Source organism: Mesoplodon mirus, assembly GCF_964341445.2.
Source record: "Mesoplodon mirus genome assembly, chromosome: 16".
NCBI lineage: Eukaryota > Metazoa > Chordata > Mammalia > Artiodactyla > Ziphiidae > Mesoplodon > Mesoplodon mirus.
This window is the reverse complement of record NC_138992.1, coordinates 42,996,227-43,015,733: the sequence shown is the minus strand read 5'-3', so window position 1 is coordinate 43,015,733 and position 19,507 is coordinate 42,996,227.

Below are 19,507 nucleotides of genomic sequence, written 5' to 3'. Positions count from 1 at the left end.
TCCCAGCTGCAACTGCCACAGCCTTCTCCTCCTCAGTTATCTGCCCTCTGCACCAGGAGTACTGGATATCTGCACCATTCCCAAACACAGCCCCACTTTCCCCCATCTGTGCTTATGCTCACTCTTTTCCCCTCACCTCCCACAACATTTTTTTTACTACTTATATAACACTAAAATGATTCTACCTAATACCAAAAATTTTTGTATAAACATCTATCTTCCTAAGAGTATTATAGGTTTACTGAAGGCAAAGATCATGTCTTACTTCTCTTTGTATTCTTTCCAGGTCTTAGCAGACGGCCTCACTCATAATGAATGCATTCTAGGAGCTTGCAGACTTGAAATTACTTATTTGACATTAAGTAGACACAGCATAAATGAAATACAGTTTTCCATTTTTCAACTGGTTGTGATGAGAGATATTAAAATGGGCTCCCAAGTGATTGCACTCAAAGTTAACGGAACTCAAACGGTTTGCCCACTTGCAAAGCAGCTAAGGTAATAGACCCAGATGTGAAAAGAAAGATAAAGAGCGTCCTGAAAGAATTTCCACAAACTGAGCTCTTTGAGCTGACTTGTTTTCTGAGGAGGCATGAAAACATCAGGGATGGGAGGCTACGTAGACTAGTAGTTGGGTGCAAGAGTTCTGGAACCACACTGCAAGGGTTTGATTATGATTCTATTAATTACTGCCTCAGGGCCCTTGGGAAAGTAACTGGACCTCTCTACACATCATGTGCAAGTTAAGGATGGGCTTTGTGTGAAGACTAAATGAGTTGATATATGTGAAGCACATAGGATAGTGCCAGGCACAATGTAAATGCTATATATAAGTGATTATAAACAAATAAGGAAGATGTGTCTTACAGAAAATCCTTAGGAAAAGGAAAAGTCAAAATACAGACAAAAGAGGTGATAAGTGATAAAGCAACGATCTAGAACAGTGTCTTTTTATAGTGTGACTCCCAAACAATCTGTAACAGAATCTCTACAGGTTTAGTAAATGCAAATGTCTGAGCCTTATACCAAAATCATTGATTAGACTTTAAAAGAGGGACTGAGGAATCCAGAGCTTGCAGTTTAGACATTCCCAGGTGGTTCTGATGTAATTTAAGAACTACTTGTCTAGAACCCTGATGCTCAAAGTGCAGCCCAAGGTGTGGCACCAGAGTCCCCTGGAAGCCTGTTAGAAATGCAGAATCTCAGTCACCACACCAGACCCACCAAATCTGAATCTGCATTTTCACAAACTCCAGGTGATTCATAGGCATATTAAAGTTTGAGAAGCCTTGGTTTTAGAAGATAGATACTTGAGGAATATAATCTGTCCATTAAGAGTGGATTTATTTTATACAAGAGAAGGGGACCTCTTCCTTTAAGACTAGAGAGAAATAAGTGATAGAAATTGTACATATATATTCATTTATTGATGCAACAAGTGTGTGTTTGGTGCCTACCACATGCCAGGCACTGCTCTGGTACTGAAGAACAAGATACACATGGTCTCTACCCTATGGAGTATGTCGTCTAAGGCTATGATGTGACATAAACTCTGAAGTCCCACAGGCTTAATCCCGTTGAAGTTTATTTCTCAATAAAAATCAACAAGGACATTCTTGTTTGGCAAGTGGAGCTCCATAGGATCATTCAGGAACCCAGGCCCCATCTGTGACTCTGTCCTCCTGGGGTGCAAGAGTCCTCTCTTTATCCTCTGCATATGGATGATTGTGGAAGAACAGAGTTCAGAGGATCTCATAGGAGGTGTCCACAGGCCCTGCCTGGAAGCAGGATGTATGTCTTCTGTCCACATACTGTTGGCTGCAGCTTAGACACTGCCCACCCTAGAAATAAGTCTAAAATGAGCTAGATGTGTGGCCAGCAGTAAGATGACAGTGGGATTTTGGTGAACACATGACAGCCTCTAGCATGATCATCTAAAAGCTGAGGGTGCAGACTACAAGGGAGAGAAATAAAGAATTAGAAAATATAAAGATAGTATTGAGAGTCAAGCAAGAAACCTCAGTTAGAAGAGATGTTTGGTGCACAATTCATGATCAGGCAGACTCCTTCTAGAATAAGAGTAAGATTTTACTAAATTTTTTAGAAGTAAGTTATATGTTAATTTATCTAATCTTGACAATAAACTTCCTCCACTTTACAGATGGGAAAAATGAGACATAGAGATATTAAGTAACTTGCCCAAGTTTGTAAGTAGCAGAGTCAGGATTCAAATTTAGGAGCCCATGTACTTAACCATTAGTCAGCATTGCCTTGTCCTGGCTGACCTCACAGGTGCTGGGCTCTAAGAGTCTGAGAAGCCATGTGGAATCTGAAAGAGCATTATTTTTACACAGAACTTACAATGAAGTATGGTGTTTAAATCAATAGTCAGAGAATTACAAATTATTACCTTGGAAAAATATATATTTGCTTTGGTTAGTTCTTTGGTTAGTCCTATCCAGGAGATTTCTTTAGCTTGTAAGCAACAAAAAGTAATTCCAATTAATTGAGACAGATAATAGATTTTTTAAAATGATGTCAGGTAGCTCATGGAATAACAGGAAGGCTAGAGATAATAGAACCTTCTTCTTAGTACTCTTGTGAATCTTGTTTTATGTCATTCTTGTGTCTTAGCCTAGATTCTCCTGAAGACAGAGCCTGGACAAAGGCAAATGAACAAGTAGAATATTCTGGAAGTGATCTCAGGGAAACAGGGAAATAGGGAGAGCCAACACTAGAATGAGTTATGGAGTTGGCCACCACCATGGACAAATCTGAGGAATCTTATAAAATTCTCTCAAAGGTATCTTCCCAATAGATACAAAGGTAACACGTCATCTTTCACCTTCTGTTGGTCAAGAGTGGTCCCACAGGTATTAACTTCTCTTTCACTTTGTAGTGAAAATCCCACATCAGAGAAACCCCAGGTCAGGCCCTGCAGGTCTGAGGGGAGGTGATATCTTGTTGCATCTGGTAAGGAAGGTGGATGCCACAAAACTGTCACTGAGGTAGTGACAGGAGGAAGAAATGAGCCTGAGAGGATCCAAAGTGGTTTATACTGTACACAGCATGCTCAGCATCCTATTTCTTGACCTGTAGTGAGTACTGAGTAAGCAACATCACACCATAAGACTGGATCTGGCTATGCAGAGGGAAGAAAAGAAGATGTCCAGGTTATTCTTCCATGGCTGGGGGCAGGGAGCATTTTCAGTGACACTGAAGAGCAAGCTAAGTGGTCTTGTCCTTAGAGATGAACCATGATTTCTTATTACTAAATGTCCTCTCTTTCCAATTTCAACTTATGTGAATGTTAATTACTAAAAATTTAGTCCTAAAATTATGTAATCAAATAGGCAGTCCCCTGTTCTGAGTAGATAAAATGAATTGCCCTTCTTTCAAAATCACTTATATCCAATCTCTACATTTTTCCCTTGATTGGAAGACTCACATGGACAAGTGCAAATCATAACGCAAAGCCATACACATGCACAATGCATCTACTGTAGTCTCTTTAAATGAAAGGTGCTTGATTAAAGGAAGATATTGAGAAAGATTAAAATGGGGCAGGATAATCTCTGGAGCATCTTTTTAAAGTCTGCTGGTCAGAGATAATCACCCTGCAACTTTGCATTTCAGAGTAGCAAGACCTTACAAACTGAAATCATGTTGAAAATATATGCTCTTCTTGTTAAACCATCATTGAGTACATCTGGAAATCAAAACTTAGGAAGGAGACCAGGCATTCTCTCTTCACAGGGACCGTTGAAAATATTCTTCAAGCAAACTAGAGAAGAAAAGCAGAGAGTAAAATATTTTGATCAGTTTTTGTGGTCTTTCCTCTGGATAGTTTGAAACAGGTCACATTACAGAGCTTTCTTGCTCTCCTCATCTTTCTCAAATTGGTATGTATGACTATAAGAAGCACTGTTTCTGGACCTGGGAGTCCACATTTCAAAAGATTTGTTTTGCAGCCAGAGATAATACTGAGAAATAACCATTTCAATGTCCGATATGGATTTATTTTTGCCATGAAAAATCTTGGTAAGGAAAAACAGTTATGAAATACAAATGGTTTCAACAAATTTGAATTAGGATGCCTTACTTTGGAAAACTAGACACTACCTATCTTCTGTAAAGAGTCAATTGGGTGGGAAACAGATGTGTGCTTCAACTCTCACTGGGCTGCCAAAGAAAGGACTGTTTCAATAGATGCTTGCTGTATTAACTACAGAAACATAAAACTATAACAATTTCAAACTACTTGTCTCAGGGATTAAAATGGTTTAAAGATGTAATTTTATTAGATTCTTGAATGGAAAGGCAACCTCCTCACAAAGAATATATGTGCCCTGCCATTGGGAAGAGTATAAGGAGGTACAAAGAATAAAACTGTCCACTGATCTGTAAGTCTTCTTCAACTGGATAATTTTAGACACTGGCTGTTCCTAATTTTAGCCTTTTACCCCAGCATTTGGTCTAGCATGAAATACGAATAAAGTAATAGATCTAAAAAATGACTACATCGATAGAAACCACTATATAGATATAGGCAGTGGCCATTTACCACATTTTTGTGCCCCAACCCCAAATAGAAATGATAAATCTTAGCCTTAGAAAGATTAGCAGTCAACTAGAAATAGTTGTTCCTATTTCCCTGAACTAATGTGGGTGGGATCCCCTGGTGATATAACACAAACAGCCTGCTTGGTCTTTTGCAGCAGCCTTGGAATATGAGATGAGGTCAGAGAGGCAGAGAGGAGCCAGATGTAGCAAAAGAAAAGCATCCCAGAGCCAGACCTGTAGGCCTTGTAGGGCTTCCATGATTTTTTTTCTAATTGCTATAGAAAAAACACTCAAATTTTAAGTAGAGGAGTAACTTGACCTAGCTAATCTTCTTTAAGACCTTGTTCTGTTTACTGTGTGGAGAATGGATTTTAGGGAGAAAGATTGGAAACTGAGTACTCTCTAGACTGATCATGATGGTGGACTTCATTGAAACCTGTGTGTTACTTTGCTTAACATTTTGCTTAAAGGGATTTCATTTGTCTGGAATTAGTGAATCAAGTTACAAATGCACTTATATCTGTTGTTTTATATATATATATATATATATATATATATATATATATATATATAATACAATTGTTGAGTAGCTTAAAGAAAAGGAAGTTTATTTGCCTCATATTGCAAAAAGTCCATGTGTACCTCACAATTGCTCAATGTATGCTGTACTTCCAGTTCTCTCGATCACATTCCAGTCAGGAGTAAGGACAGAGAGGAAAGAGGAGAAGGACTTTCTCCTAATGAGGGTTTTACCTTTAATGCAGAAAGGTCAGGAAAGCATTTCTAAAAATAATCATTTGCCAGAACTCTCACATGACCAACCCTAACTATAAGGAAGGCTGAGAGATTAAGTATTTTTATTCAGACACTTGGCCATCCTCAACAAAACCAGAAATCTCTTAGTGCAAAAAAAGGAGTAGTGGGGAGATTGGTTCAAGATAGTGGAGTAGAAGGTGGTGCTCTCACTCCCTCTTGCAAGAGCACCAGAATCACAACTAACTGCTGAAAAATCATTTACAGGAAGACACTGGAACTCACCAAAACAGATACCCCACAACCAAATATGAAGGACAAGCCACAATGAAATGGTAAGAGGGGCACAATCATAAGAAAATCAAACCCCATAACTACTGGGTGCATGACTCACAAACTGGAGAACACTTATACCACAGAAGTCCACACACTGGACTGAAGGTTCTAAGCCCCACATCAGCTTCCCACCCTGGGGGTCTGGCAACAGGAGGAGGAAATCCTAGAGAAGCAGACTTTGAATTCTAGTGGAATTTGATTGCATGACTTTGACAGGACTGGGGGAAACAGAGACTCCACTCTTGGAGGGCACACACAAAGTAGTGTGCACATTGGGACCCAGACGAAGGAGAAGTGACCCCATAGGACACTAAAGCAGACCTACCTACTAGTGTTGGAGGGTCTCCTGCAGGGGCGGGGTGTGGCTGTGTGTGAGACACACACAGTGAGTGTGAGGACAAAGACAGTGGCAGCAGAAGTTCTGGGAAGTACTCCTTGGTGTGAGCTCTCCCAGAGTCCACCATTAGCCTCACCAAAGAGCCCACGAGGCTCCAGTGTTGGGTTGCCTCAGGCCAAACAACCAACAGGGAGGGAACCCAGACCCACCCATCAGCGGACAAGGAATTAAAGTTTTAATGAGCTCTGTGAACCAGAGCAACAGTCACCTCTACCCACCACCAGTCCCTCCCATCAGGAAACTTACACAAGCTTCTTAGATAGCCTCATCCACCAGAGGGCACACAGCAAAAGCAAGAAGAAGTACAATCCTGCAGCCTGTGGGGGGAAAAAAACACATTCACAGAAAGATAGACAAGATGACAAGGTAGAGGGCTATGTACTAGATGAAGGAATAAGGTAAAACCACAGAAAAACAACTAAATGAAGTGGAGATAGGTGACCTCCAGAAAAGGAATTCAGAATAATGATAGTGAAGATGATCTAGGACCTCGGAAAAAGAATGGAGGCAAAGATCAAGAAGATGCAAGAAATGTTTAACAAAGACCTAGAATAATTAAAGAACAAACAAACAAACAGAGATGAACAATACAATGACTGAAATGAAAAATACACTAGAAGGAATCAATACTAAAATAACTGAGACAGAAGAATGGATAAGTGACCTGTAAGACAGAATGGTGGAATTCATGGCTGCAGACCAGAATAAAGAAAAAAAAAAAAAAAAGAAAGAAATGAAGACAGCCTAAGAGACCTCTGGGGCAACATTAAAAGCAACAACATTCACATTATAGGGGCCCCAGAAGGAGAAGCGAGAGAGAAAGGACCCAAGAAAAAATTTGAAGAGATTATAGTCAAAAACTTCCCTAACATGGGTAAGGAAATAGCCACCCAAGTCCAGGAAGTGCAGAGTCCCATACAGGATAAAACCAAGGAGAAACACACTGACACACATAGTAATCAAATTGGCAAAAATTAAAGAGAAAGAAAAATTATTGAAAGCAGCAAGAGAAACATGACAAATAACATACAAGGGAACTCCCATAAGGTTAACAGCTGATTTCTCAGCAGAAACTCTACAAGCCAGAAGGGAGTGGCATGACATATTTAAAGTGATGAAAGGGAAGAAACTACAAGCAAGATTACTCTACCTGGCAAGGATCTCATTCAGATTTGAAGGAGAAATCAAAAACTAAGAAAATTCAGTACCACTAAACCAACTCTACAACAAATGCTTAAGGAATTTCTCTAAGTGGGAAACACAAGAGAAGAAAAGGACCTACAAAAAAAATTAAGAAAATAGTAATAGGAAAATACATATCAATAATTACCTTAAATGTGAATGGATTAAATGCTCTAACCAAAAGACACAGGCTCACTGAATGGATACAAAAACAAGACCCATATATATGCTGTCTACTAGAGACTCACTTCAGACCTAGGGACACATACAGACTGAAGGTGAGGGGATGGAAAAAGATATTCCATTCAAATGGAAATCAAAAGAAAACTGGAGTAGCAATACTCATATCAGATAAAATAGACTTTAAAATAAAGAAGCTTACAAGAGACAAGGAAGGACACTACATAACGATCAAGGGATCAATCCAAGAAGAACATATAACAATTATAAATATATATGCACTCAACATCGGAGCACCTCAATACATAAGGCAACTGCTAACAGCTCTAAAAGAGGAAATCAACAGTAACATAATAATAGTGGGGGACTTTAACACCAAACTTACACCAATTGGCAGATCATCCAAAATGAAAATAAATAAGGAAACAGAAGCTTTAAATGACACAATACACCACATAGATTTAATTGATATTTATAGGACATTCCATCCAAAAACAGCAGATTACAATTTCTTCTCAAGTGCGCATGGAACATTCTCTAAGACAGATCACATATTGGTTCACAAATCAAGCCTCAGTAAATTTAAGAAAATTGTAATCATACCAAGCATCTTTTCTGACCACAATGCTATGAGAGTAGAAATCAATAACAGGGAAAAAAATGTAAAACATAAAAACAAATGGAGGCTAAACAATGCCTTAATAAATAACCAAGAGATCACTGAGGAAATCAAAAAATGCCTAGAGACAAATGACAATGAAAACACGATGATCCAAAACCTATTGGATGCAGCAAAAGCAGTCCTAAGAGGGAAGTTTATAGCAATATAATCCTATCTCAAGAAACAAGAAAAATCTCAAATAAACAATCTAACAATACATCTAAAGGAACTAGAGAAAGAAGAACAAACAGAACCCAAATTTAGAAGAAGAAAAGAAATCATAATGATCAGAGCAGAAATAAATGAAATAGAAAAAAAGAAACCATAGAAAATATCAACAAAACTAAAGCTGGTTCCTTAAGAAGAAAAACAGTATTGATAAACTATTAGCCAGACTCATGAAGAAATAGAGGGAGAGGACTCAAATCAATAAAATTAGAAATGAAAATGGAGAGGTAATAACAGACACTGCAGATATGCAAAGCATCCTAAGAGACTACTAAAAGGAACTCTATACCAATAAAATGGACAACCGAGAAGAAATGGACAAATTCTTACAAAGGTATAATCTTCCAGGACTGAACCAGGAAGAAATAGAAAATGTGAACAGACCAATCACAAGTAATGAAATTGAAACTGCAATTTAAAATCTTCCAACAGGGCTTCCCTGGTGGTGTAATGGTTGAGAGTCCGCCTGCTGATGCAGGGGACACGGGTTTGTGCCCCAGTCCAGGAGGATCCCACATGAAATGGAGTGGCTGGGTCCGTGAGCCATGGCCACTAAGCCTGCACATCTGGAGCCTGTGCTCCACAATGGGAGAGGTCACAACAGTGAGAGGCCCGTGTAACATAAAAAAAAAAAAAAATCTTCCAACAAACAAAACTCCTGGACCAGATGGCTTCACAGGTGAATTCTATCAAACATTTAGAGAAGAGCTAACACCCATCCTTCTCCAACTCTTCCAAAAAATTGCAGAGGAATGAACACTCACAAGCTCATTTTATGAGGGCACCATCAACCTGATACCAAAAGCAGACAAAGATACTCCAAAAAAAGAAAATTAGAGACCAATATCACTGATGAATATAGATGCAAAATCTTCAACAAAATATTAGCAAACAGATCCAACAACACATTAAAAGGATCACACACCATGATCAAGTGGGATTTATCCCAGGGATGCAAGGATTCTTCAATATACACAAACCAATGTGATACACCATATTAACAAACTGAAGAATAAAAACCATATGATCATCTCAATAGATGCAGAAAAAGCTTTTGACAAAATTCAACACTGATTTATGATAAAAACTCTCCAGAAAGTGGGCATAGGGGGAACCTACCTCAACATAATAAAGGCCATATATGACAAACTCACAGCAAACGTCATTCTCAATGGTGAAAAACTGAAAGCCTTTCCCCTACGATCAGGAACAAGGCAAGGATAACCACTCTCATCACTATTATTCAACCCAGTTTTGGAAGTCCTAGCCACAGCAGTTGGAGAAGAAAAAGAAATAAAAGGAATACAGATTGGAAAAGGAGAAGTAAAACTGTCATTATTTTCAAATGACAAGATACTATACATAGAGAATCCTAAAGATGCCACTAGAAAACTCTAGAGCTAATCAATGAATTTGGTAAAGTTGCAGGATACAAAATTAATGTACAGAAATCTCTGGCATTCCTATACACTAATGATGAAAAATCTTAAAGAGTAATTAAGAAAACACTCCCATTTACCACTGCAACAAAAGGATAGAATATTTAGGAATATACCTATCTATGTGGAAAAAAGACCTGTATACTGAAAACTATAAGACACTGATGAAAGAAATCAAAGATGATACAAACAGATGGAGAGATATACCATGTTCTTGGATTGGAAGAATCAATATTGTGAAATGACTATACTACTTAAATCTATCTAAATATTCAATGTAATCCCTATGAAATTACCATTGGCATCTTTTACAGAACTAGAAGAAAAAATCTTAAAATTTGTAGAGAAACAAAAAAAATCCCGAATAGCCAAAGAGGTCTTGAGGGAAAAAAACGGAGCTGGAAGAATCAGACTCCCTAACTTCAGATTATACTACAAAGCTATAGTAATCAAGACAATATGGTACTGACACAAAAACAGAAATATAGACCAGTGGAACAGCATAGGAAGCCCAGAGATAAACCCATGGACCTATGGTCAACTAATCTATGATAAAGGAGGCAAGGATATACAATAGAGAAATGACAGTCTCTTCAATAAGTGGTTCTGGGAAAACTGGACAGCTACAGGTAAAAGAATGAAATTAGAACACTGCATACACAAAAATAAACTCAAAATGGATCAGAGGCCTAAATGTAAGCCCAGACCCTATAAAACTCTTAGAGGAAAACATAGGAAGAATACTCTTTATGTAAATCACAGCAAGATCTTTTTTGATCCACCTCCTAGAGTAATGGAAATAAAAATAAAAATAAACAAATGGGACCTAATGAAACTTCAAAGCTTTTGCAAAGCAAAGGTAAGTACAAACAAGATGAAAAGGCAATCCTCAGAATGGGAGAAAATATTTTCCAAAGAATCAATGGACAAAGGATTAACCTCCAAAATATATAAATAGCTCATGAAGCTCAATATTAATAAAACAAACAATCCAATCCAAAAATGAGCAGAAGACCTAAATAGACATTTCTCCAAAGAAGACATACAGATGCCCAAGAATCACATGAAAACTGCTCAACATCACTAATTATTAGAGAAATGCAAATCAAAACTACAATGAGGTATCACCTCACACCAGTTAGAATTGGCATCATCAGAAAATCTACAAACAACAAATGCTGGAAAAGGTGTGGAGAAAAGGGAACACTCTTGCACTGTTGGTGGGAATGTAAATTCTCCCTATGGAGAACAGCATGGAGGTTCTTTAAAAAAATAAAAATAGATTTACTATATTACCCAGCAATCCCATTGCTGGGCATATACCTAGAGAAAACCATAATTCAAAAAGACGCATGCACCCCAATGTTCATTGCAGCACTATTTACAATAGCCAGGACATGGAAACAACCTAAATGCCCATCAACAGATGAATCAAAAAAGAAGATGTGGTATATATATACAATGGAATATTACTCAGTCATAAAAAGGAACAAAATTGGATCTTTTTTAGGGACGTGGATGGATCTAGAGACTGTCATACAGAGTGAAGTAAGTCAGAAAGGCAAAAACAAATATTGTATATTAATGCATATATGTGGACCCTGAAAAATGGTACAGATGAACTGGTTTCCAGGGAAGAAATTGAGACACAGATGTACGGAACAAACATATGCACACCAAGGGGGGAAAGTGGTGGGGGATGGAGGTGGTGTGATGAATTGGAAGATTGGGACTCACATGTATATACTAATATGTATAAAACAGATAACTAATAAGAACCTGCTGTATGAAAAAATAAATAAAATAAAATTCAGAAGAATAAAAAAGGAATAGTGGATAAAGATAGGAACAAGCAGAGTCTGCTGATCTACTCGTGGTACTCTCTACCCTATATGCTTACCTAAAACATAGCAATCAGCTACAATATGAAAGCCATTAACACCTTGGCTGATAGCACTTTAAAATCCTGACAGTGAAGACATGTCATCACTGTACATCATAAGTAAAATGATGTACTTAGTGAATCATTACAGTAAATAATCTGTAATATATATATTTAATTTGAGAAAAGAATCTTCAAAATAATAAACTACTGATTTTGTATTTGGGGTGTACTTTACTCTTCCCAGGCAGTGTAGTATCTCAGCAGCCATTATGTTGTGTTTTTTAGTCAACTGGCAAATGGGATCACCATTGCTAATCCAGATGTTGACATTTTGGTTCCTTGCTTTTGGTAGTATTATTTCTTTCTATCCTAGAATTCTATTATTAACAACAAGGCTATACTAAGTAAAGCCATCCAGAAAGATACTAGTAGGCTCAAATTATAAGAAAAGATTTACAAAAGTTAAAATGACAAACTAAAATGTAAAGTTAGGTTTAAGTTTGTTTAGAACTGTTGAAAAACAGTCACTTTTCTAAGTCTAAAAGATTGCTACAATAAGCAAAATGAGTGAGGTTTATTTGGAGGTCTAGATTAGTTCTTAAGTGTTACAATTTGATGTTATTGTTAAGTGTTCTGTAAGAAGTTATAATATACACATATATAATATGACATGTATATGTATGTATGTGTGTTTTATGATTCCATATTCTCTATTATGATTTCTTCACTTTTATGGAAAGTATTTTCCAATTAAATTACTCTGCAGTTTTACAATAAAGTCAGTAGGAAAAAAGCACTCAATTTACTTCAATGTCATTATTCCATAAAAGGTTTCTTCTTTTTTAAAAATTTTTGTTAGAGTACTACTAAAAGGAACTCTATTCCAATAAAATGGACAGCCCAGAAGAAATGGACGAATTCTTAGAAAGGTATAATCTTCCAAGACTGAACCAGGAAGAAATAGAAAATGTGAACAGACCAATCACAAGTAATGAAATTGAAATTGTGATTAAAAATCTTCCAACAGGGTTTCTCTGGTGGCGCAGTGGTTGAGAGTCCACCTGCTGATGCAGGGGACATGGGTTCGTGTTGATTTACAATGTTGTGTTAGTTTCAGGTGAATCAGTTATACATATAAATATATACACACTCTTTTTTAGATTATTTTCCCATATAGGTCATTGCAGAGTATTGAGTTGAATTCCCTGTGCTATACAGCAGGTACTATTAGTTATCCATTTTATATATAGTAATGTGTATGTGTCGATCCTAATCTCCCAATTTATCCTTACCCCTCTTCTCCCCTTGGTAACCATAAGTTTGTTTTCTACACCTGTGACTCTATTTCTGTTTTGTAAATAAGTTCATTTGTACCATTATTTTAGATTACATATATAAGCAATATGGTATTTGTCTTTCTCTGTCTGACTTACTTCACTCAGTGTGACAATCTCTAGGTCCATCCATGTTGCTGAAAATGGCATTATTTTATTCTTTTTGATAGTTGAGAAATATTCCATTGTACATATGTACCACATCTTCTTTATCCATTTATCTGTGGATAGACATTTAGGTTGCTTCTGTGTCCTGGCTATTGTAAATAGTGCTGCAATGAATATTGAGGTGCATCTGTCTGTTCAAATTATGGTTTTCTCTGGATATGTGCCCAGGAGTGGATTTGCTGAATCATATGGTAGCTCTATGTTTCGTTTTTTAAGGAACCTCCTTACTGTTATCCACTGTAGCAGTACCAATTTACATTCCCATCAACTGTGTAGGAGGGTTCCCTTATCTCCACACCTTCCATGAAAGGTTTCTTCTAAATTGCCTAAAAAGTATAGGATTGATCTATGTGAGTTCTAGGATTCTAGCTCTATAGGCTTTTAAGATTCTAGCTCTAGGATTCCACATTTCCATTATCTAGAGGTATTCCTAGATTTATGAAAGCACAAGAACTTAATCGTGTCTAATCTGAAATATGTATGTATTTTACTTGGATAAAACTGAGGAGGAAAGAAGAGAAGTTGACTGTTTCAGTAACTCTTAGTGAGGATACCACTGTGATAGCTAGTCTCTGATGATGGTTACACTGATGAACCACACCTCCTGGTATGCAAATCTATGCATGGTCCCCTCCCCTTGAGTCCAGGCTGACCCTATGACTCATCAGGTTCACCCTTTGACTGACCAATAGAGCACAGTAAAGGTGACACTGCATGACATCTGAGGCCAGTACTTAAAAAGTCTTGCAGCTTCTACTAGGGTCTCTTTGGAACATATTTTTTAATGGAAGACACTTGCCATGTGAGAAGAGTGACTACCCTAAGATTTCCATGCTCTGAGGAAGCTAAGATAGCCATGTGAGAGACCACATGGTGGGAGAGAGGCTGAACAGCCTGAGCTGTTCCAGCCCGTACAAGTGAAGAAGCCATCTGGGATGTCCAGCCCAGTCGAGCTTTCATATGACTTCAGCCCAGCCACCATCTGACTGCAAGCAGATGGTGAAATCCAAATGATCACTGATCATCAGAACAAAAAAAAGAAATTGAAACCAGAGAAATTTATTGTCCCACAGTTCTGGAAGCTAGAAGTCCAAAATCAATGTGTCAGCAGGGTCAGGCTCTCTCTGAAAGCTCTAAGAGAGGATCCTTCCTTACCTCTTCCTAGTTTCTGGTGGTTGCTGGCAATCCTTGGCATTCCTTGACTTGTTGATACTTTGCTCCAATCTCTGCTCCTATCTTCACATGGTGTTTCCCTCTCTATGTATTTGTGTCCAAATTTCCCTCTTCTTATAAGGACATCAGTCATTGAATTAAGGCACACCTTAATCCAGTATGACCTCATTCGATTACATCTGCAAGGATCCTGTTTTCAAATAAGATCATATTCACATTCCTACTGGTGGGTAGGACTTCAACTGGTGGGGGACACAATTCAACCCATAGCACGGTCCAATGACTTCCTTGCTCAAAGTCACTATAATGGCCTCACACACTTTTCTTCCACACTATGTGAATTCATCTCACACTGCTCACTATGCTTCTCTGTCTTACAGGACATGCTCTTTCCTCAGGGCCCTTTAACCTTCTATGATCCTTTTGCCTGGTACCCTCTTTCCTGAGACACCTCCTCTTCACCCTCCATCCCCTTTCTGCTCTTAATCACTTCCTCGGTAAGGCCTTCCTTAACCACATTATTTAAAATTCTCTTACTACCCCTCACCATCTGACACTCTCATCCCTCTTCTTGGCACCATTCTTCTTCTCTGATGAGGCTATAGCTGTTACCATCCCCATTTCACAGTAAAATGAAATATCTTGCTCAAGATCACGGAACTAACTAAGAGAAGGAAATAGAGAAGCTGACTCCTTACAAACTTACTCCAGAACTTGTTCTCTTAGTGTTCTATGAAGTCTCTTAATGACTATTTTCTATATTTAATTCATTATCTGCCTGGTTAGGATGTAAAAGGCCCAGGCTTAGTGACAATCAATAGATTTCCAATGAAGGATAAATTGTACCTTGTCTCATTTAAACAATTTTTTTTCAACATTCATAAAAGTCTGGTTTTCCATGAAATACACAGGGTGGAAATTCTGAGCATGAGGGTACAAACTAATATTTTTATTTTCTTGACTAGTGATCCAGAGGCTGACTGAGCAATAAATCAAGGAGAGTTTATATTTTATTGAGTTCCCATCATGTCTATAATACTGGGGGTCCTAGTGCCTAAAGAATAGTATGGGCCCATAGTTAAATGATTTATTTCACCAAACAATTTTGTTTATACAAATCAATCAAGAATAATTGTCAATGGTGCCATTTCTAAACAAAGTCTTATTTATTGGTATGATGTCACATAGACACAATTGTTTATTTGCATTATGTCACATGAACACACATATGTTTGTTTATTTGCCTGATGTCAGACCAAGAAAAGGGTCACCCATGGCTGAAGACATTTCTGGGAATTACACAAATGTCAGTCACTGCAGAAAGTGCTTTTGATGTATTGCTAATTAACTTTCCATAACTACGCTGAGGAAGGTGTTTTATCTCTGCTTTCCAGATGAAGAAACTGAGTATCTGGGAGATTCAATAATCCAGTCCAAAGTTACCCAGAAAGTCAGGATATGAAAATAGATCTATAAAACTACAAAGCAATACTATACAAAGACTGCAGTACATTTTTTTTAATTTGCAGTGAAAATATGCACAGGAGCAAGCAAGAATATATTCACATTAGCTAGCTGTACACACTACTTCCCGTTTAATAATGCCTACACTAGTAACCATGTTACTATCACACAGTGTTTATTAGTCTCAGGATGCTCTATCTTGGGCAGTTCTCAAAAGGCACACAAAATTTTCTGTTTATTATTTTCTGTATTTCATGAAAATCATATTTTAGTTATTTTGCAATTTGCCTCAGATTGTGAAGACAATCTTTCTATCAGTTGCAATACAGTAATATTTTTCAGGAAGACACTAACCATCTTGCTTGATTTGAGAGCACCAGGCCTCTTGCTAAGCCACTTGTGAAATATCCTTCCCTGACTCAGGTTTACAAATTGATGTGGCCACAACTGACTGGTGCAGGTGGCTAACTCGTCAGATTTGTATTGATTCTGATTAGCAGCAATGAAGATCATTTAATTTATAATACTTGTGTCCCAAATACCTGAGGGTTCATTTCTTTAGAGACTAGAGGTTTCATGTACTCATCATATGTCTCAAAAAAGTCATAAATTTGATATATGAATAAATTAATCAAGATATGTTAACAGGTTTGAATTTTGCTGGGCACTTTTTCATAGTAAGTATTTAAAAATAGTTTTTTCTTTTGCTGAAGGAAGAGAAAATAAACCTCTTCAAAGACCAGAGAGAGCTAGGATTTGAACCCTGGCTCCAAAATCCATATTCTTGAATGTACATTAGAGTGTTTTTGCATTCTTAGTAGTTAGCTACTACTCTTAACTAGATCATCATATTCTGTTCTTATTTGCAATCTTTGCCTTCTCCCCAGAGAAAGACATACATGAGTGTTTTGAGAGCATTTATCTCGTCACGTTCTCAAACTCTTAATAAGTTCTTCATTTATTTGTTCAATAAACACTTCTGAGAATGTGGCATACTCCTGGGTAGATTCTGAGGATATAAAATGGATTGGACATTGCCCTTTGCCTAAAAAAATCACATAATCCACAGGCAGGTAAAACAGAGAAATGTTGTTAATACAGGGTGATAGTGTGCTTTGGTACTAAGGAAGCACACAGGAGATTTATGAACTGCAGAGTAAGTGAAGAAGAAGAAGTCAGGATTCAGAATAAGGGAGCATCTGAGCTGAGTATGAAATACCATAGTTTTATGGATGAAAATACTTTATAAAGACTATCCAAGCAGAGGAGAAATTTATGAAAAAGCAGCTCCAGAATTTAAAAATTTGGCATATGTATGGACTGATCCATAATTGAGAGTTTACAGGGCATCTGAGGGAAAAATGTAGGGGATCTAGTGTGCTGGTCATGAAACGGGAAAAGTGGTAGAATGACTGAACCATCAAGGCCACTAGAGAATGAAGTGGGAAGAAAGGGAGAAAGGAGAGGGCCTGAGGGACCGGATGTCTCTAGAAACACAGCAAAACAAAGCATGTGTACTTGTACTTGTGAGTAAAGCACTGAGAAGTCTTGAAAAGACTTTGTTTGTAGATTGGTACTTTGTGATTTTAGATTTCTAGAGCTGTAGAAGTGATGGCAACTTTTTTAGTGGAGAAAGATTATGACATTACCAAATATACCTCTCTTGGTTCATTCTGTTAGTTGGCAAAGGCTGAGTGCTCTTCAGAGAAAGGTACATGAAATCCATGTTTCCTACAAGGATATCCTAAAAAGTGGCATCTGTGATCAATTGACAAGTGCAATTTCTGTTGATTCCAACTTTTTGATACAGAACTGTATATTAGTAACCTTCTCTAGAAGTACTGAACAGATAAAAATCCATCTATGAAATACGTTAATCAATAATGTAATTTGTTCTTTCACTCGCCAAATGGAAAGTACAGTAGAGTATATCATTTTCAGATGTATTAGAGATTTTTATCTCTTTTATTTTTCTTTTCTTGAAGGGTATTCTGACAAATACTTTAAAGACATCATCTCTCAGGTTTTGGCCTGTTGAGTCAGGCCCTCATATCCCTAAGGACACAACTTGTGCAAGACATAGTCCCCTCTTGAGACTGCTCTGAGGAGAATCAGAATGTGAGAGCTTTGCCAAACAGTTGCTGAAAGGCAAACAGTTGATCTACACCAACATTTATCTTTTTTGTTGTTGTTGTTAATTTTCCTTTTTCTTTCTTTCTTTCTTTCTTTCTCTCTTTCTTTCTTTCTTTCTTTCTTTCTTTCTTTCTTTCTTTCTTTCTTTCTTTCTTTCTTTCCAGCTGCATTGAGTCTTCATTGCTGCATGTAGGCTTTCTCTAGTTGCAGTGAGCAGGGACTACTCTTTGTTGTGGCACACAGGCTTCTCATTGTGGTGGCTTCTCTTGTTGCAGAGCACAGGCTCTAGGCACGTGGGCTTCAGTAGTTGTGGCTTGTGGGCTCTAGAGCATAGGCTTACTAGTTGTGGCGCACAGGCTTACTTGCTCCGTGGCATGTGGGATCTTCCTGTCCCAGAGCTCGAACCCATGTCCCCTGCATTGGCAGGAAGACTCTTAATCACTGTACCACCAGGTAAGCCCTACACCAACATTTTTAATCCAAAGCAATTTTCTCTGAGACACCAGATTTTGATGAAAATCAACTCATTGAAAACTCATGTAATAATTGCATTGGGAGCAAGTTCAAGGAAAATACTGATTATGAAATAAGAGATCAAGATGTATCATAGGAAATATGAAACCAGTTCTTGGTTGCAATGAGAAGAATAAAATACCTAGGAATAAAACCTACCTAAGGAGGCAAAAGACTGTATGTAGAAAACTATAACATACTGATGAAAGAAATCAAAGACAACACAAACAGATAGAGAGATATACCATGTACTTGGATTGGAAGAATCAATATTTTGAAATGACTATATTACCTAAAGCAATCTACAATCTACTACCTAATGTAATCCCTATGAAATTACCAATGACATTTTTTACAGAAGTAGAACAAAAAAATTTAAAATTTGTATGGAGACAAAAAAGACACTGAATAGCCAAAGAGGTCTTGAGGGGGAAAAAATGAGCTGGAGGAATCAGACTCCTGACTTCAGACTATACTACAAAGCTACAGTAATCAAGACAATATGATGCTGGCACAAAAACAGAAATATAGATCAATGGAACAGGATAGGAAGCCCAGAGATAAACTCATGCACCTGTGGTCAACTAATCTATGACAAAGGAGGCAAGGATATACAATGGAGAAAAGACAGTCTCTTCAATAAGTGGTGCTGGGAAAACTGGACAGCTACATGTAAAAGAATGAAATTAGAATACTCCTTAACACCATACACAAAAATAAATTCAAAATGGATTAAAAACCTAAATGTAAGGCCAGACACTATAAAATTCTTGGAGAAAAACATAGGCAGAACACCCTTTGACATATATCACAGCAACATCTTTTTTGACCCACCTTCTAGAGTAATGGAAATAAAAACAAAAATAAATAAACAAATGGGACCTAATGAAACTTCAAAGCTTTTGCACAGCAAAGGAAACAATAAACAACACGAAGAGCAATCCTCAGAATGGGAGCAAATATTTGCAAATGAAGCAACTGACAAAGGCTTAATTTCCAAAATATACAAACAACTCATGCAGCTCAATATCAAAAAAACAAACAACTCAGTCAAAAAATGGGCAGAAGACCTAAACAGACATTTCTCAAAAGAAGACA